This window comes from Tenrec ecaudatus, chromosome 2 (assembly GCF_050624435.1).
Source record: "Tenrec ecaudatus isolate mTenEca1 chromosome 2, mTenEca1.hap1, whole genome shotgun sequence".
NCBI lineage: Eukaryota > Metazoa > Chordata > Mammalia > Afrosoricida > Tenrecidae > Tenrec > Tenrec ecaudatus.
The window spans coordinates 99,632,243-99,643,348 of record NC_134531.1 but is presented as its reverse complement, the minus strand read 5'-3'; positions in this window follow the sequence as shown (position 1 = coordinate 99,643,348).

Below are 11,106 nucleotides of genomic sequence, written 5' to 3'. Positions count from 1 at the left end.
GACTTTTAAATAGATTTTACTCCTATGAAGCAAAAATTACTTACTCAACTACAGATTTTCCTCCCACTCTTTCAAATTAACAGTTTAAATACTCCAATTCACTGAAAGCAACAAAAACAAAATGAAACAAAAAACCGGAATTATGCACACAAACATGAATTGGGAAGAAATATTTAGTGATTATAATTTCTAGCATCCAGAAATCATTTAAAGCTAATAGCAGCACTTAACTGTCATTTTCACTTTCTTCTATTTTTATTTCTTCTGAATTACTAGTTTCCCTAAATATAACAACTTATATAATGTGCTTCATTTTATTTTAAAAGTGAGAATTTCGTGAACCAGCAGCAAGAAAAGGTCAAAAGGCACTTTTAAGTTAAGTATCAGACATTACAATTTCAATGAAAATAAGAAAATTTGTACACAAGAGAAAATTACCCTTTTAGACAAGTGCCTTTATTTTCAATTAATGACATGTGTTTTCTTTTGTATCCACCTACAATATTTATACTACTTGATTAAATGCTTTATACTCAAATTATATTTTGTTATGCTAATTCTTTGTAACATGAAAGCTAGATATATTTAAAAAATAAAGCTGTAGTAGAATGCAATCTTTAAAACTATATTCTAAAAATCTCTGTAGTATTTTGTAAATATATATTAATTATGTTATTTTTATCACCTAGAAACTGCTATAAAAGTTTTATTGTATGTTATAAAGAATCTTCAAAGCTGAATTGGGATGAAATGACATTTGGATTACTTAACTTTTCTGTTATTCCCTACCACCCTAAAAATATTAAACATATTATCAAGGCATCATTATACTAAAAGGACCTAGGCTGCTCAGTCCTAAGGGAAATAATTGGTTATAAAAGCTGAATATTAGTTCTAAGAATTTATGTTTTCATGTGTGTACTTGTCCATAAGATAATGATCTGGAATTATCCATAAAATTAAGTCTTTTAGAAAATATTCTGTGGTTTCTAATATCCAGAAATACATTCCCCACTCTATCCAGTGAAAGATGTTTCTGAGAATTCATGGCTAATGGTTCTTAAGCTATATCTTAAGAATATTAGCCATATATATATATATAGAGAGAGAAGCCATATATATGTATACACACACACACACACACACACACACACACACACATGAGAGAGAGAGAGAAAGAGAGGGAGAGAGAGAGAGATACCCAACCAGTGAAGTCTTTTAACTACATTTCATCCTTCAGAGAAGTTGTGCTAGATAGGGTTCTCTAGAGAGACAAAACCAGATTGATAATTATATATATATATAAAGATAGTTAGATATATAACATAAGAAATGAACAGTTATATTGCATACAGATAATAGATATATAATACAAGAAATGAACAGTTAAATTATAAAATAGTACAAATGGCTCAGTGCAACTCACTCCCTTGAGACAATTGTGAGACACTAACAGTCCTTCAAGTCTTGAAGGCCACCAAGCAGTCCTCTTTAGAGAGATGCAGGCTATCCCGGCACAGGCAGCAAACAGCAAGGCAGGTCACCAACAGCCAGTCCCCAACTCAAGAGATGTAAATCCAAATTGTGTGGCAAAACAGGTCTTAAAAGGACCTTGAATTACGGTGACACAGTCCACAGGTTAGGTGTCCCACAGGTAGTGTAGCCTGTAAATTGAGGAACAGAACAAGCGAGGCAGCCGCACACTAGTCCAATGATCAAAGAGTGAGAGACAAGATAGGTGAGGCTCTCCGAGCCATTCATCTCTCCGCCCTTCAATTAATCCCAGATGTGTTTATTGGCCAGGTTGGCACAATAAACTATCTCAGAAGTACAGAAGAAGATTAATATTTAATCACAGTTGACTCTAGAACAAGAGATGGTTCTATTAAGCCCTTCTTGAATTTCCAACTCTCTCTCTCACCACACACACACACACACACACACACACACACACACATACACATGCACACACGAAACTTCAATGGAACTAAATTGTATCTTATGGTTTTATGCCAGTATATTTTCAGGAAGTTTTCTACATAGTAATATGTAGGTTCTGACTCATAACAACCTTAACACAAAATACTACCTAGTCCTTAGCTGTTTTTCTTTTCATCTCTGTTTTTGAGATGAAATTCTTTGTCACTAAGGACTCCACGTCCATTTCAGTTCTATTTTTCCTCGAAATGTTTCTTATGTTTGAACCCATCAATCCAGCCACTGTGTCAGTTGACTTTGTTGAAAGCCTTTCTCTTTTTTTCTGCCCATTACTTTACCAAGGATGAGGTCCTTCTCCAGGGACTCGTCTCTCCTGACAGCATGTCCAACGTTCGTGAGTCAAAGTCACAGCATCGTAGCCTTTAAGGAGCAGTCTGGCTGTACTTCTTCCAAGAGAGATTTGTTTGTTCTTTTGGCAGATAATAGTACTTTCAGTATTTTCCCCAGTACTACAATTAAAAATGCATGGATTCTTCTTCAGTCTTCCTTATTTGATGTCTAACTTTCACATGTATATGAGACAGTTGAAAAAACTATGGCTTGGGTCAAGTTCACCTTAGTCATCAAAGTAACATTTTTGCTTTTCAACACTTTAAAGAGGTCTAATGCAGCAGATTCACCCAATGCAATACATCATTTGATCTTTTGACAGCTTCTGCCTAAAGCATTGATCATAGCCATAAGAAAAGGAAAATCCAGGGTCACATCAAACCATAACTATGGAAGCATAGTAACAGATGATGGTCAATAATCTGGGGAGCTGATGTAACACGCATCATGGGCTTTGTTATAACTTAATTACAATGCACCTCCCTTACATTACCTTTTTGTTTCAGATTTGGTCCTGTGCAAGTTCGCTCTCAGTCCTACATGAGAAGCATGCACTCTAATAATACCAACACGTTTTGCCCATCCCCCCAGAATAAATTACCCATGTAATTATGAAAAGCACTGGATTCTCTTACTGTATCTGAGTAAATGTAGAGCTATTTACAAGCATCCAAATTCAAACAAACACTGCCATAGAGTCAGTGTTGATGCACAGTGACTCTCCTGTGGGTTTCTCACAATGTGAGTTTCTCACACAGTTGCTGATGGTTTCAAACTCCAGACCATGCAGATGGCAGCCCGATATGTAACAACTGTTCTAAAACACAACTGCTAAAATTATATGTAAATCCGTGAACACTTACCAATATGGATTGAATTAGTTGAGTCACTTTAAGACAGGTGAGTGACATACCTAGAGTTAAAAGAAAGATCTTTCTTATGTCCCAAGTATTGATAATGATCTTTCTAGTGTTGATCCAAATATTTCCCTTTTATTTTGTTCTTCAATAACTACATAAAAATCTTAAACTGGAAATGTACTTGTCAGATGCCCCATTTTTTCTATCATTTTTTTCTCAGTGTCATTTTTCCTTTGAATAACACAAACGTTTTTTCCCATCACTTAGCCACATGCAGAGGAACGAAACTAGAAAATTTATGGCTTCTTCCTGGCTACTTTTTGGCACTTACTAGCAGGGTCATATGAAACTACAAAAATGGGAAGTGGCAGGGAATTTGCTGTAACACAGGATTGTATGAACAATATTAATGCAGCCAGTCTCCTATTGTCAGCATCAGTCTGACATCATAAAGTGGATTCGGTTTTACAGAGAAGGAAAAATAATATTGTCTCATCTCATGTTAGATGAACAGACTCCTAATGTGTCCACTGCAATATATGAATATATATTACATATACATATGTAATATATGCTCATACATGTACATGTGTGCATATACATGAATGTATGCCTATATATACTAGTTGTCAACTCTTATGATCCTTTTAATTAAACATTATCTATAATTGCAATCCCTGATGGCTTACTTTTCAATTCATGCTGAAAAGAATTCATCATTCTCATATAGATATTTTCTCATACACACATACTCAAGAAAAATTCATTTAATATAATATCCTCCAGATTCACATTTAATTTGAATATCATGTTTATAATTGTTAGGTGTCATTGAGTCACTATCCACTCCTTTGCCAGTCTCACAATTGATATGTTTTAGTCACTTGTTGCAGCCCATTGACAAAGCATGTTGTTCACACTCTTCCTGTTTTTCATACTCCCTCTACCTTACCACACCTGATGTCACTTTCCAGGGACTGGTCCTTCCTAATAACATGTCTAAAATACATGAAAAGAAGTACCTTCCTGTCTTCTGAGAAGCATTCTGGCCTGACTTTGTCCAAGACAGATTTGCTTATTCTTCTGGCAGTCCAGCGGCTGTCACTGCGCTTTAACAACACCATAATTCAAATGCATCGATTCTTCTCGGGTTTTACTTATTGTTCAGCTTTCACAAACATATGAGATGATTGAAAATACTATAACTTGGGTTGCCTTAATAACTTGGGTTATTTTCAGAGTAGCATTGTTGCTCTTTAACACTATAAAACCATCATATGCAGCAGATTTGACTGCTACTTTTCTGATTGTGGACCCAAGTAAAATGAAATTCTGGACAATTTTATTCTCTTCTCCCTTTACTATGATGTTTTCTGTAGGTTCAGTTATGACATTTTTATTTTCTTCACACTGAGTTGTAATCCATATGAGATTTCCATTGTTTCAGATGCTTGTGAAAGTTGGACATTGAATAATAAAAAATGAAGAAGAATCAATGTGTAGGAATATTAAAAGTACAATGGGATACTAAAGGACAGCCAGATATGTCTTCTAAGAAATACAGCTAGAGGACTCCTTAGGAAAGGGGTTGGTGAACTAAATGCATCAATTCCCACAGCGAGGCCCAGGCATTCTGGCAGGGAGTGGTCACAACCCAGGGGTGCATATAGCAGCCAACTAAAAAGGGTGAGGGGGGGAGGAGGTGGATAGTGGTGAACAGGCACTAAACCCCACCCACAGGGAGGGTATTGTTTATGTTTTCACAGGAAAGGGAGAGATGGACCAGACCTCAACCTGGTACATCAAGAATTGAGGGCAACCTACCAGCATGAAACAGAGGACTAACAGATTTCTGAAGGGCCACGCCCAATCCCAGCTATGTCAAGCCCCTCCCCAGAAGATTGCACTACAGAGGACAGCACTGAAGATACAGCCCTGGGAGAGTGGCGGGTCTGCCCTGATAACACAAGAGCAAAATAAGAAGGGAGAGAGAGAGAAAGAGGGAGAGAGAGAGACATATCCTGGCCACCAAGTCCAAAAGATGATATTCCTGCTCAGAGCAGTCACAGAGAAGACCACAGGGCCAGCCCGACCTCAAGACACAGCATCCTCTCACTGACCCGCAGTGCTGCAGGGGACAGCACTGGAGACACAGTGAGGCAATTGTGCTGGTGTGACCCACCCCCTTCCCCAGCCCCTCCTGATATACACACTGGGTCAGAACAGCAAGGGAAACGAAGAAATGAAGTCTCCGAGGAGATGTGGAGGGCAGGCCTAGGCACCTCATCAGACTTGGTCAGAAAACATACATCAGGGTCAGCAGACAGACCTGGAACTATTTATAGGCCATTTTTTGTTTTGTTTTATGTCTATCTATATAAGATAGGCAAGATAAACAATCCTGAGGAGAAAATAATAGGACCAATGGTTCCAGGGGTACAGGGGAAAGGTTGAGCTAGGGGAAAGGGAGGCGGGAGCCAACAAACCTAGGGACAAGGGAACAACAAGAGATCTAAAATCAATGGTGAGGAGAGTGTAGAACACCTGGTGGGGTTTGACCAAGTGTAATGTAACCGAGAGGAATTACTGAGAGCGAAGTAAAGGTCTAACATGATAGTGGGACAGGAGAACAATAAAAGATAATAGAGGAAAGAACTAGGAGCCAAAAATATTTATAGAGGTATAGATATAGGCATGTATATATGTAAATATATCAATATGTAAAAATAGGGATATAGGTCTATGTAAATATGATAAGTATCAAAATGGCAGATGAACACTGAGTCTCTACCCAAGTACTCCTTAAAGGCAAGAACACTTTGTTCTGATAACCTGGCATTCTATGATGCTCACCTTATTGACAGGATTGCTAAAGTAAAACAAACAAACAAGCAAACATGTGCATAAACAAATGTGATGAAGAAAACTGATGGTGCTCAGCTTTTAGGAGACATAGCATGTGGGGTCTTAAAGGCTTGAAGTTAAATAAGCAGCCATCTATCAGGGAAGCAACAAAGCCCACATGGAAGAAGCATACCAGCCTCTGTGATCATGAGGTATTGACAGAACCAGGTATCAGGCATCAGAAGACCCAAAACAATCATATCGATGAAAACAAGAAGGGTTGGAGTAGAGACTCAAAGCCCATCTGTAGACAATTGAAAATCTTCTCACAGAAGGGTCAAAAGGAAGGGTCAAGCCAGGGTACATTATTACACCAACAAAAAAAACACAGCATTCCTCTAGTTCTTTAATGCTTCCTCTCCCACACTATCATGGGCCAAGTTCTACCATACAAATATGACTAGACTAGATCATGTACACTGCTACAGATAAGAGCTCTCGGCACATGGAATCCAAGACAGATAAACCATAAGGAATAAGAATTGGCGTAGCAATACCATAAGAGTAGTGGTAAGGTGTGGGGAGAAGGGAGATAAAGAAGAAACTGATCATAATGATCGACATACAACCCTACCCCAAAGAGCAACAGAAATGTGGGTGAAGGGAGACAGCAGACAGTGGAAGATTTGAAAGTAATAATAATGTATAATTTATCAAGGGATCACCAGGGTGTGAGGGATGGGGGTGTAGAAGAGATGATAGCAGGGCTCAAGTAGAAGGAAAGTGTTGTGAAAATGATGATAGCAACATATATACCAATGTGCTTGGAATAACTGATGTATGGATTGTTATAAGAGCTGTAAGATCCCCCAATAAAACGATTTATATGAAGAAAAAAAGAATAAGAAAAAGGGTTGCTAAGAGTTCATCTCATGTACTTTGTACATATTGTCAGGAGAGACCTGGTAAATTCGGGGAGGGGGGGAGGACAGTGAAAGAGGAAAACCTTCAACAAGATGTATTGACACTGCGACTGAAATAATGGGCTCAAGTGTAGAAACATTTGTGAGGATGGTGCAGGGCCAGATGGTTTTTCCTTCTATTGTGCTGTCTGAGATGGGTTGGAATTGACTTGAAGGCCCCTAACAACACCAGCGGTGGGATGTATACAGTAAGAGGGTACAGCTCACCAGCTCTCTGCCATCAAGTGGGTTTCAACTCACAGCAACAGATCGGAACTGCTCCTTTGGGTTTCTGAGGCTGTAAATCTCTAAGCAACCAAAAGAGTAACCGGTTCTTTAACAGAGCCAATCCTGTAAAGAGATTTTAAAGTAGAATTCAAACTAATGTCCTGGAAGTCAGAAGTCCAATGCATAATATCACTTGGGCTCCTAGCAAGAATATTTCAATGTCATTTATTCTGACTCTAGTGGCCTTACAGAACAAAGTAGAATGACCCCATGAGTTTCTAAGACTGTAAATCAATCTTTATGGGGGTAGAAAGCCTCCTCTTCCTCCCACAATGTGGCTAGTGTAAGAAGACAGAATCAAAAAAGAAAAAGAAAGGACTAAGTGGGTCATGTTGCATGTAGATATTCAAGTTTTATGGTAAAATAATATAAATATAAAATAATCAGTTTGCTCTCAGCATTAAAATATTATAAATGTTGGTAAATATGAACATACTGTTTTTGAAAAATTCTAAATATGCATATAAATTTAATAGCTACAATTATAAAAATATGTTTTAAGATATTGGGACTAGTGACTCAAAATCATAGTGACCTCAAAGGAAAGAGTTGAACTGCTCTGTAGTGTCCAAGCCTGTTCATCGTTAGAGTAGCAGACTGCCATAGCTATCTGCCTGGGGTTCCCCCTGCCAGCCTGTGATTCGCTACTATGCCCTTAAGAACTGCACCAACGGAGATTTAGATTTTTCTGAGGAGTTACATTACTTCTATTATTTGTTTAAAATAGAAATGCATTTCATCTACAATTATAGTTTTAAACCACCTGAAATATAAGAGTAAAAATTAGGACATTTGATGTTGCTGTGTTGAATTGGAAGGCATAGAAGTGAATGATAAATTGAGATCATTTGAAATTTTAGTAGAGTTAGCATTATTCATTTAATATTTAGTAATTTTTCAATAATCTTTGTTTCATTGTTTGCTTATAGGATTTACTATTCATTAATTAAAATATCCATACCAACATTATAAGTCTAACCCCTTCCTTGGTGAATTGGTAGCATATTAGGTTAAGCATTGGGCTGCTTATCACAACTGTTACCTTACAGGAAAAAAAAATGAGGTTGTCTGTTTCTTAAAGTTTATAGACTCTGTGCCCCTAAGTTTATTCTTTCCTGTGTCCCATTCTAAAATTGACTCAGGGGAAGTGGGTTTAGCTTTTCTTTGAAATTATATTCCTGTCTTTAAAACTTTTAATTTGTATAGGTGGTACTCATTTAAAAAGAGAGAGAAGAAAATAATTATGTAAGATATGAATTTAATTTATAATTTATCAAGGATTCATGAGGGTAGGAGGATGGGAGAGAGAGGGAAAAATGAGGAAATGATACCAAGGACTCAAGTAGAAAGAAAATGCTTTGAAAAAAATGAGGGCAGCGTATATACTAATGTGCTTGACACAATGGCTGAGTGGATTGTTATAAGAGTTGTCAGAGCCCCCAATAAAATGATTTTAAAAAGGCAAAAGCAACAACCATGACAACAACAACCACCACTGTGCATGAAATACTCCCTATCCTCCCTGTTGCTGTTCAATATACTCCAAATGAGACTGCTCTGCAATATTTTCCTAAGCCTACATTCGTTCATCATTTTGTACTTGTTGGAAGTGAAATATTTCAGTACATAATGCTTCCCTTCCCATCACTTGTTTGCCAGTTTCTTCTACTGTGGTAGCTTGTGTACTGCTGTGATGTTGGAAGTTTTGTCACTGTTAGGTGCCATTGAATTGGTTCCTACCCAGAGTGACCCTTTGCGCAGCAGAAGGAAACACTACACAGTCCTGCACAATCCTTACAACTGTTCAGAAGCTGGAGCCCATTAAGGTGACCACAATGTCAATCTACCTCATTGAGATGTTTCCTCTTTTTGACTGCCGCTCCCCTTTATCAGGCATGATGTCCTTCTTCAAGAACTGGTCTCCCCTAACACTATGTACAAAATACATAAGACAAAGTCATGACATCCTGGACTCTGACGAGCACTTGGGCTATACTTCTTCCAACACAGACTCGATTGTCTTTTGAGCAGTTCATGGTACTTGAAATATTCTTCTCCAACACCACAATTAAAATGCACCAATTCTTCTTCTGTCTTCCTTATTCAATGCGCAACTTTCACATGCATATGAGCAATGGAAAATAACATGGATTGAGTCAGGCACACCATAGCCCTCAAAGTCCTTGTTATTACATACTCTAAAATGGCCATATGCAGCAGATTTACCTAATTCAACATGAGTTTTGGTCTCTTGACTGCTGCCTCCATGAGCACTGGTTGTAGTCCAAGTAAGGCAGAATCCTCGACAACTTCAAACTCTTCTCCATTTTTCATGATGTTAGTTATTGATTCAGTTGTTAGACTTTTGGTATTCTTTATATTAAGTCATAATCCATACTAAAGGCTGAAGTCTATCATCCAGTGCCTCAAGGCCTCCTCACTTTTAGCTAGCAAGGTTGTGTCATGTGCTTGTTGTAGGTTCTGAATAAGTTTTCTACCAATCCTGATACAGCACTTTTCTCCAAGTCTTCTCTGATGATTTTCTCAAAATACAGATTGATTAGATAGGGTGGGATGATACAATCCTAGCATATACATTTCCTGATTATAAACTCTTCAATATTCGCTTGTTAGATTCACTCACTGCCTCTTGATATTCCTATTCTTCTCAATGTTATCCGTAGTTCACTGGTCTACACAGACAAATGTCTATGTCAATAAAAGATGTCAGTAATCAATAAAACACAAGTGAATACCTTTTGGTATTCTCTGAGCCAACATCTATCTCACATCAGCAATGATATCCCTTCTTCCATGTCCTGTTCTGAATCCAGCACGACTAACCAGCAGTTCCCTGTCAATGTACTGCTACAACTCTTACAATATTTTTTCCAGCAAAATGTTACTTGCTTGGAAATATCAATGATATTGTTCTACAGCTTGAAAATTCTGTTGGTTTCTTTCTTTGAAACAGGCTTAAATATGGAATTATTCCAGTTAATTGGCTGAGTAGCTGTCTTCCCAATTTTCTGGCAGAGAGGAGTGAGAGCTTCCTCATCTATGGAAATGTTTCAGTTGGCATTCCCTCAATTCCTGGAGGCTTGGTTTTGGCTAGTGCATTTAGTGCACCTTGAACTTCTTTCAGTATCATTGGTTCTTGCTCATATGCTACCTCCTGACATGGTGGAATGTGAACTAGTTTTTACTGGCACAGTGGCTCCATGTATTGTTGACATCTTCTCTCGATGTTTCTTGCAATAATATTATTCCTATAGAATCTTCCAACATTGCAACTGGAGACTTCATTTTTTCTTGAATTCTTTCAGTTTCAGATATGCTGATCATTTTCTTCCCTTTTGTTATTCTAATTCTGTGTTTTCACATATTTTTATAGTATTTGGCTTTGTCTTCTCAAGCTGTCTTTTGAAATTTTCCATTAAGCTCATTGACGTCGTCTTTCCTTCTATTTGCTTTAGCTACTCTCATGAAAAGCAAGTTTCAAAGTCTCTTCTGACATTCACTTTGATTGTTCTTTCCTGTCGTTTTAATAATCATTTGCTTTCTTCATGAATTATGGTCTTGAAGTCTTGACACAGTGCATCAAGTCTGCTGTAATTACTGTTCAGTAGATCATATCTGTTCTTCAGATGTTCTCTAAATTCAGATGGGATAGACTCCAGGTCATATTTTGACACTCATGGACTTGTGTTGATTTTCTTCAGCTTCATCCTGAACGTAGACATGAACAACTGATTTTGCTGATATTGAGTTTCTCCATCCTGTCTTCCTAGAGATGTAGTCAACTTGATTTCTGTGTATTCCAT